Consider the following 7,965-nt stretch of genomic DNA (forward strand, 5'->3'; position numbering starts at 1 on the left):
GCTCTATAATTTCTTTCATTAACCATGACACCTTCTTTCCGAACTTAGAAACTGGATCAACTTGATGCTCAATTATTTTAGCTTCAACAGCTAGTTCCCCAACATATCTAGCAACTTCGCTCATTTGTACCATGGCCTCGAACACCATATTACTTCTTTCTTCACTTCTTTCAACATAGAAATCAGTTGACTTTTGCCATTGTTCATTAGTTCCTTCCAGAGTTTGCTCTAATTAAGTGATTCTGACTTGACAATTGTGTAGAATTTTTTCAAGATCTCTAATGCGTCTTCGCAGTGAAGCACTTTCTTCATTACTTTCTTTGAGATCATTAGGTCCTAGACGAACCTTTTCTTGAAATAATGACTCTTCAAGTTGCAAAATATAAGCATTAAACTCTGAGTTTTTGTTTCTAGACTGATCCAGATCTTCTTCAAGTTTTGTTCGTGCTTCTTGCGTTCTTTGATTAATCTTCTGGATTTGAACATTCTTGTTTCTGCATCTTTGCATCCAATTGCTAGCCACTTCTTGCTCTATCTCAATTTTGGTGTTTAAATTCTTTCTTTCCAACTCCCATTTTTCTTTTTCAATATTGAACTCTTCAATCTTTTGGCCCCTGACTTCAAGTTCAGCAATCAGCTGGTTCATTTCAGATTCAAATCCCTTGAACATGATATTTTTCTCACCTTCAAATTTATCAAAGATGTCATTCTTCATCTCTTCTAAATCTTTGGCTCGATCCCTTTCTCTTTGCATTTCATTCATGATCTCGCGGTGTTCAGCCTTGTGTTTTATAATTCGCTCTCTTCTGTCGACCTCAAAATCTTCCATTTTTTGCTTTCCTTTCTCAAGGCTTTTGAGTAGACGGCTATTCTTTCCTTTCAGATCTTCAACTCGACTTTTCTCGATGTTCAATTCTCTGGTCATCTGTACTGTTGATTGGCTCGGTCCTGATGCTTTCCGGGATTTATATAACTCTTGGTAATTTTTCTTTAATGTTCTAAATTCACCATCAACTTTTTCTTTGTTTTCTCTCAACATTGCACATTGTGATGAATGAAAGTCAATATCAACACCCAACATAGCTTTATCTCGTCTCATTTGCTCTAATTCTCTTGACCAGCTTTCTCTTTCTTTCTGCTTCAAACTCAACTCTCAGGATTTCAATCTCTGATGGAACCACCTTAATGCGATCTTCCATAGAGATATCCTCATTTTGATCTGGTAGAGGAATATTTTCATTTTTCCTGACATATCTCCATTCCTCATAATCAGGAGTTAGCATTTCTTTTACTGCTTTAGCTCGGATACAAAAAGTTGTTTTCCAAGCTGTAACGGCTTCCATGATATTTCTTTTATAATTTTTGCTGTGGAATGCGAACTCAGATGAATGTAATCCAATGGTGACAGGTACAAATTGACGACCTTCATACTGTCTTATGACCAGAAGTGGTGCATATCCAATTCCTCCCCATAATCCGAGCAGCATTATCCAATTGTAATCACCACATTTGTAAAAGAATTCCCTTTGGATTTGCTACGGGGCTCGCCAAACAATGTCATTACTTTGCAGATTTCGAAAAGCATTAATCCACATATCTTTCTTAATTTCTTTCGGCCATTCTTGCTCCAGAAATTCTTTTAATGGTGAGTAATCCGTATTAAAGCGTCGGTATGAAACCTTTTCTGTCTTCCAGAAATGGCTACGGACCCAAACATATAACAACTGGGTACACCCTGAGAATCGTCCACCTCCTAGCTTTCTACAAGCATTTAACGATCAGAAGGTCTCTGCTAGAATTGCAGAAGCAGGATTAATCTTTTTCGGTAGCTGTTCAAACAAATCTACCACTGCAGCTTCAACATATCCCATTACTTTTGGGAAGATGACCATACCATACATACCCAGAGCAAATAGATCGAATCGTACTTTAGTGTCTGGATGACTCTGAATAAGTTCTTTAATGTTGGTCCAAGCAATGCCTTCGCTTTCGCCTTTTTGTTTTGTACGGGATGCCACCCATTCTTCTCGTACCCCGGCAATCTTTGCTAATTTAACTCGAAAGGGTTGAGTTTTAATTGACTTTGAATAGATTCGATTCTCCAAAGCCCCTTCTATATGTAGCAAAGTTGTGTACTCTTCAATAGTAGGGACCAAGTCCTCCTTATTGAGAGTGAAGCAATTGTACCCTGGATTCCAGAATTGAATTAGGGCTCTGAGTAATTCATCATCAACTTCGACATAGAGCAAATATGGGATGTCTCCGTAAGTCTGATAAAACTGCAATTTTTTGTTTGAATCCCAACTTTCCCAAATGCTTCGCAAATCTTGCATATGATTTCTTTTTAGCGAAACTGGAGCATAACTGGCCAAGTCAGATACATAATCATCCTGCAGACTGTCTCCTTCTTGTCTTTGTAAGTCCTCAGCCCACTGTCTTACTTCTGAGTTTAGAATTATTTGATTTGAACACTTTTTATCCATGGATGAAGGCTTTCCAATGAGACAATTAACACGAGGATCAATTCCTTTTATCCTGTATGATGCTATGCAAAATAAAAAAAATAAAGAACACACAAAAAGAAATGAATTAGTTTACATAATAAAGAATTTAACAATAATATCTACCTAAATATCTTTATTTAAACATGCTTTTTCATAATTTAAATAATTTAAATTTACATGTAATTTAATCAGTAAAATAAATAAATAAATTAACAGGAAAGTTAGAATTCATTTCTCCTGTGTGTACACCTATTTTGGACAAAATTTCGGCATGACTTCAGATCGGAAGAGTTTTTAGGGTTTATTATATGCAAGGTTTTAGATCTAAGAATAAAGGTACCCGAATTGTCCTGGTTATTGCCCCTTGGGTTGATAACCCTCAATCCTAGTCCATCACAGACTAAAGTGGATCGAGTTCAATTCGAGGGGATACATTTCTCTATGCCTGACACGGAGAATAAATTCTCACGAAGATATAGAGCATATGAACCCCGAAAGTTACTTGCTAGGTCTGACACGGAGAATAAATTCTCACAAAGACGTCGCTTTCACTCCCACTTAAAAGGGACAAACTCAATTATAGAGCTTTATGTTATGCAATGCAAGTGTTGTGTGTGAGGAGAATTGTTCAAACCTCTGACACGAAAATAATAAATATATAAAAAATTTGAAAAGAAAAAATTATAAATTAAATATATAAATTTTAATTTATAATTAATAGAGACAATTTATAATTGATTTTAAAAGTTTGACCAGTCCCCAGCGGAGTCGCCAAGCTGTCGTAACCGGTTTTCGTCCGGGTACGAAAAATTTATTTGGCGGAAAAATTGATGTGAATAAATGGTTTTTGAAAATAATTTGGGAGTCGCCATCGGCCTTTTGGGTCAGGTAGGTCAAATACCTAAAAATTATTTTTTTAAAAGAGTTTTAAGAAAACATCAATTAAAAAATGAACTGATCTGCGTTTATAACCAAAAATTTGTTCTTTTTAATAATAAAAAGGAATTCGTGGTCGGTTATGTTTAGGGAAGGATTAGCACCCCTACAACGCCCAAAATTGGTACTTTTTAATTATAAATTGTCTCTATTATTAAAAATTCAAAATATATTTAATTTATAATCCTATTATTTCAAAATTATATAAAAAATATTTAAAAATATCGGAAAAGTACTTCTAGGTGCCTTAAGACAGCTCTTTTCTTTGATATTATAAATATTAATTTGAATAAAATTAAATAATAATTTTTTATAATATTTAATTTTAAAATACCAGAATAGGACATCCAGTTGTATTAAGACTGCCCTTTTCTTCGATATTGAAAAATAAATATTAAAATAATTTATCAAAAAAAATTATTATTTATTATATATATGACTAATAATAATAATAAAAATATTTAAATATATAAACAAATAAAATTAAAACAATAAAAATACAATTAGAACTATAAGAAAATATTTAAAATTGGTGACTAGATTATAGTAAAATTAAAATTAAATATCCAATTAATAATTAATCAAAATTATAGTGATTAAACATGCTATTTTCTTATTTATTAATTCAGTGACTAAAATAAAACTTATCTAAAATTCGAATATCAGATTAAAATAAATTAAAAATATAAACTCGGATTAAAATATTAATTATTAAAATTAAGGGATTAAATCTGTTATTTACCCTATATATATTATTTTAATATAAAGGACTAAAATAAATAAAATTGAAATTAAAGAACCGAATTAAAAGGATTATAAACTCGATTTAGTGACTAAAATGTAAAGTTTACAAAATAGGCTGACTGCGAAAAGGATTTAACTATTATTTAATTACACGAATAGCCCTCCCCGAAACGACGTCGTTCGGGAAGGGCTATTTAAAGCCGAATCCGGCTGGCCCTTCGGGCCATATCTCATTTCTTTTTTTTTCTCTCTCTAACTGAGAGAGAATAAACGCTCTCCCTTCTCTCTAGCTTCCGTTCATCGGAGGGAAGCCGGTCACCAGACGGCAGCCGTCTGCCGCCGTGACTCTCACCGCCGGCCACCGCATCCGGTGGCCAGAAAAAATTATTTTTACACCATTATGTAGATCGGACCGTCCTAAGGACGGTTCCGGTGCTCTTTTCTCCTAAATAGCTCCCGATCGGAGCAAATCTAAAGAAGTACCTTCGGTTTTCGAAGGTTTTGGTGACGTTTGAAGAGGTCCGGTGGCTTCCTCGGTAAGCTTCTTTCCTTTCTTTTCATTTCTCTTTTGGTTTACTGCTGGTTGTGGGTTGTTGTTCTTCGTTTGTATCTTTTCTCTCTGTTTCTGTCTCTCTCGGTCTATCTCTTTTTTTTTCTTCTTCGCAGATGGGGTGATGGCTTTATAGCCATCACCGGTGTGGCCATCGGACCGGGTAAAAGAATACCCTTCGGTGAGTCACCGGACTCCTAGTGGTGACTCAACCCATAGCCATAAAGTGGACGGCTGGCATTGGAGCTTCTGGAGCCTTCGGTTGGGGCGTGGCAACGGCTGGAGCGACGTGGAGCGGCGGCAGCTGGTGTAGTCCCTAGGGTATCATAACCCTAGGGTTTCGTCTGGCGCCATCTGGACCGTTGGATCAATGCTAGATCCAACGGTGGAGAAGCAAAGCGGCGGCAGCTGGATAGAAAACCCTAATTGGGTTTTAGGGTTTCTGATTTGGGCCAGTTGGGTCCTTTGTAATTGGGCCGGTCCAATCTGGGCCTGTTTGTAATTATTTTTTAATAATAATAATAATAATAATAATTGTCGTAACTGTTTTTCGTCCGGGCACGAAATATTTTCTTGACGAGAAAATTGATATAAATAAATGGTTTTGAAAATAATTTGGGAGTCGCCATCGGCCTTTTGGGTTAGGTAGGTCGAATACCTAAAAATTATTTTTTAAAAGAGTTTTAAGAAAACATCAATTAAAAAATGAACTGATCTGCGTTTATAACCAAAAATTCGTTCTTTTTTTAAAAATAAAAAGGGATTCGTGGTCGGTTACGTTTAGGGAAGGATTAGCACCCCTACAACGCCCAAAATTGGTACTTTTTAATTATAAATTGTCTCTAAAATAAAAATAAAAAAAATCAAAATATATTTAATTTATAATCCTATTATTTCAAAATTATAAATAAAAAAATATTTATTTATTTAAAAATATCGGAAAAGGACTTCTAGGTGCCTTAAGACAGCTCTTTTCTTTGATATTGATAAATATTAATTTGAATAAAATTAAATAATAATTTTTTATAGCATTTATTTTTTAAAATACCAGAATAGGACATCCAGTTGTATTAAGACTGCCATTTTCTTTGATATTGAAAAATAAATATTAAAATTATTTTATTGAAAAAATAAATTATTATTTATTATATATATATTTATGACTACATAATAATAATAAAAATATTTAAATATATAAACAAGTAAAATTAAAACAATAAAAATACAATTAGAACTATATATTTAAAAGCAGTAAAATAAATGAAAATATTTAAAATTAGTGACTAAATTATAGTAAAATTAAAATTAAATACCTAATTCATAATTAATCAAAATTATAGGGATTAAACATGCTATTTTCTTATTTATTAATTTAGTGACTAAAATAAAATTATATAAAATTCGAATATCAGATTAAAATAAATTAAAACATACTATTCATATTAAAATATTAATTATTAAAATTAAAGGACTAAATATGACATTTATCCTAAATATTATTAATACGGTTAATGGCTAAATATAATAAAAAAATTTAAACACTAAATTAAAATGATTAAAAGTTAATTTCAGTGACTAAATTGAAAAGTTGCGGACCTATAAGGGTTGCGGAAAGGGTTTACCCTTTCTTAAATTACACAGATACCCTCCCCAGAACGACGTCGTTTGGGGAGGGTTTTAAATACCCTAAACGCCTGGCCCGAAGGGCCAAGCTTCTCATTTGCCTCTTTCATTTCTCTCTCAAAACGAGAGAACCAGAGTTCTCTCTGGTTTCTCTCTAGTTTCCCTCGCCGGAGGGAAACCGGCAACCATAGGCCACCGTACTCCGCCGCCGGCCACCGCAAACGGTGGCCGGAATTTACCAAAAATACCCCCAAAGCGTAGATCTAAACGTCCTAAGGTCCGATCTAAGGTTATTTTAACCTAAAACCCTATAATATATCGTAAATCTATGATTTTCACCTTCGGCATTTCGGTTCTCCGGCGACGTTTGGGGTTCTCCGATGACAGAGTAAGTTCCTCTGTTCTCTTCTTCTTTCTTTTTTTTTACTGGTTTGTCGTTGATTGGGATCAATGGTAGCTTTCTGTCTTCCTTTTTTTTTTCTCGTCTCTGTTCTCTGTTGCTATCCGTTTGTGTTCTTTTTTTTTTTTGTTCTGGTTGTTGGTTGCTGTTCGTATCTGTGGGTTCCTCCTCCTCTTTTTTTTTTTTTTTACTTTTTCTGGCAGGTGATGGCTTTATAGCCTCGATGAGGCTCTCATCGGACCGGTCCCATGGGTAGCATCCTTGGTGAGTCACCAAGCTATGGCGGTGACTCACCATAGAGCACTGATTTGGTGAGGCAGCTGGCTTCTGAAAAGCTCGACGAGGCCGGCGTCGTGGAAGCAGCAGCATCGGTAGCAACTGGTTGGACCATCTGGCAGTGGAGACGACGTCTGGACGAGGCACCTGGCAGAAGACAGTCGGTGGGTTTGGTTGGCTTCAGGGGCGGCGCCGCGTGGTCCCTAGGGTTATGATAACCCTAGGGTTTCTTGCTGGAGCATCTGGGGACCGTTGGATCAAAGTCAGATCCAACGGTGATGATGAGTTGGCGGCTGCTGGTGATGATACAAACCCTAGATGGGTTTAGGGTTCTGCTTGGGCTTCTGGGATCTGGGCCACCGTGTTTGGTTACTGTTGTAACTGGGCTCGTCTGGGTTGGGCCGGACTTGGCCTGTTTGTAATAATATTTATTAATAAAAATATAAATAATAATAATAATAATATAAATAATATATATAATAATAATTATAATTATAATTATAATAATAATAATAAATAAATAAAATAAAATGGGTAAAATAATTAGTATCTTCAGCTGCCCCTCTTTGCTTATTCTTGTGTTAACAAGAATAGGGCAAAGACGAAAAGATAAATTTTTTTTTATCCATTTGATTTCACTTGATGGCAATGTTGAATAATTTCTTCTTTGGGATTAGTTCTTCTAATTATGAACTTTTCCACTGGGGATGACAATTTATCTCCTTCTGTGATAGAGTCATGCAAAAGGTCGAACAAGCTCTTCTCATTATGAACTTCTTCTTCTTTCTTCAGATGAGTTCTTCTCATTATGAACTTTCTCTGGAAAAGTTGATCCATCGAGTGATGGAAATTTCTTTTTCGAGTGAAACTGTCTCGAGCGAGACAAATTTTGTTTTAAGAAAAACAATCTCAAGTGAGATAAATTGCTGTTT

The sequence above is a fragment of the Hibiscus syriacus genome, unplaced genomic scaffold, assembly GCF_006381635.1.
Source record: "Hibiscus syriacus cultivar Baekdansim isolate YM2019G1 unplaced genomic scaffold, ASM638163v2 tig00000452_pilon, whole genome shotgun sequence".
Classification (NCBI taxonomy): domain Eukaryota; kingdom Viridiplantae; phylum Streptophyta; class Magnoliopsida; order Malvales; family Malvaceae; genus Hibiscus; species Hibiscus syriacus.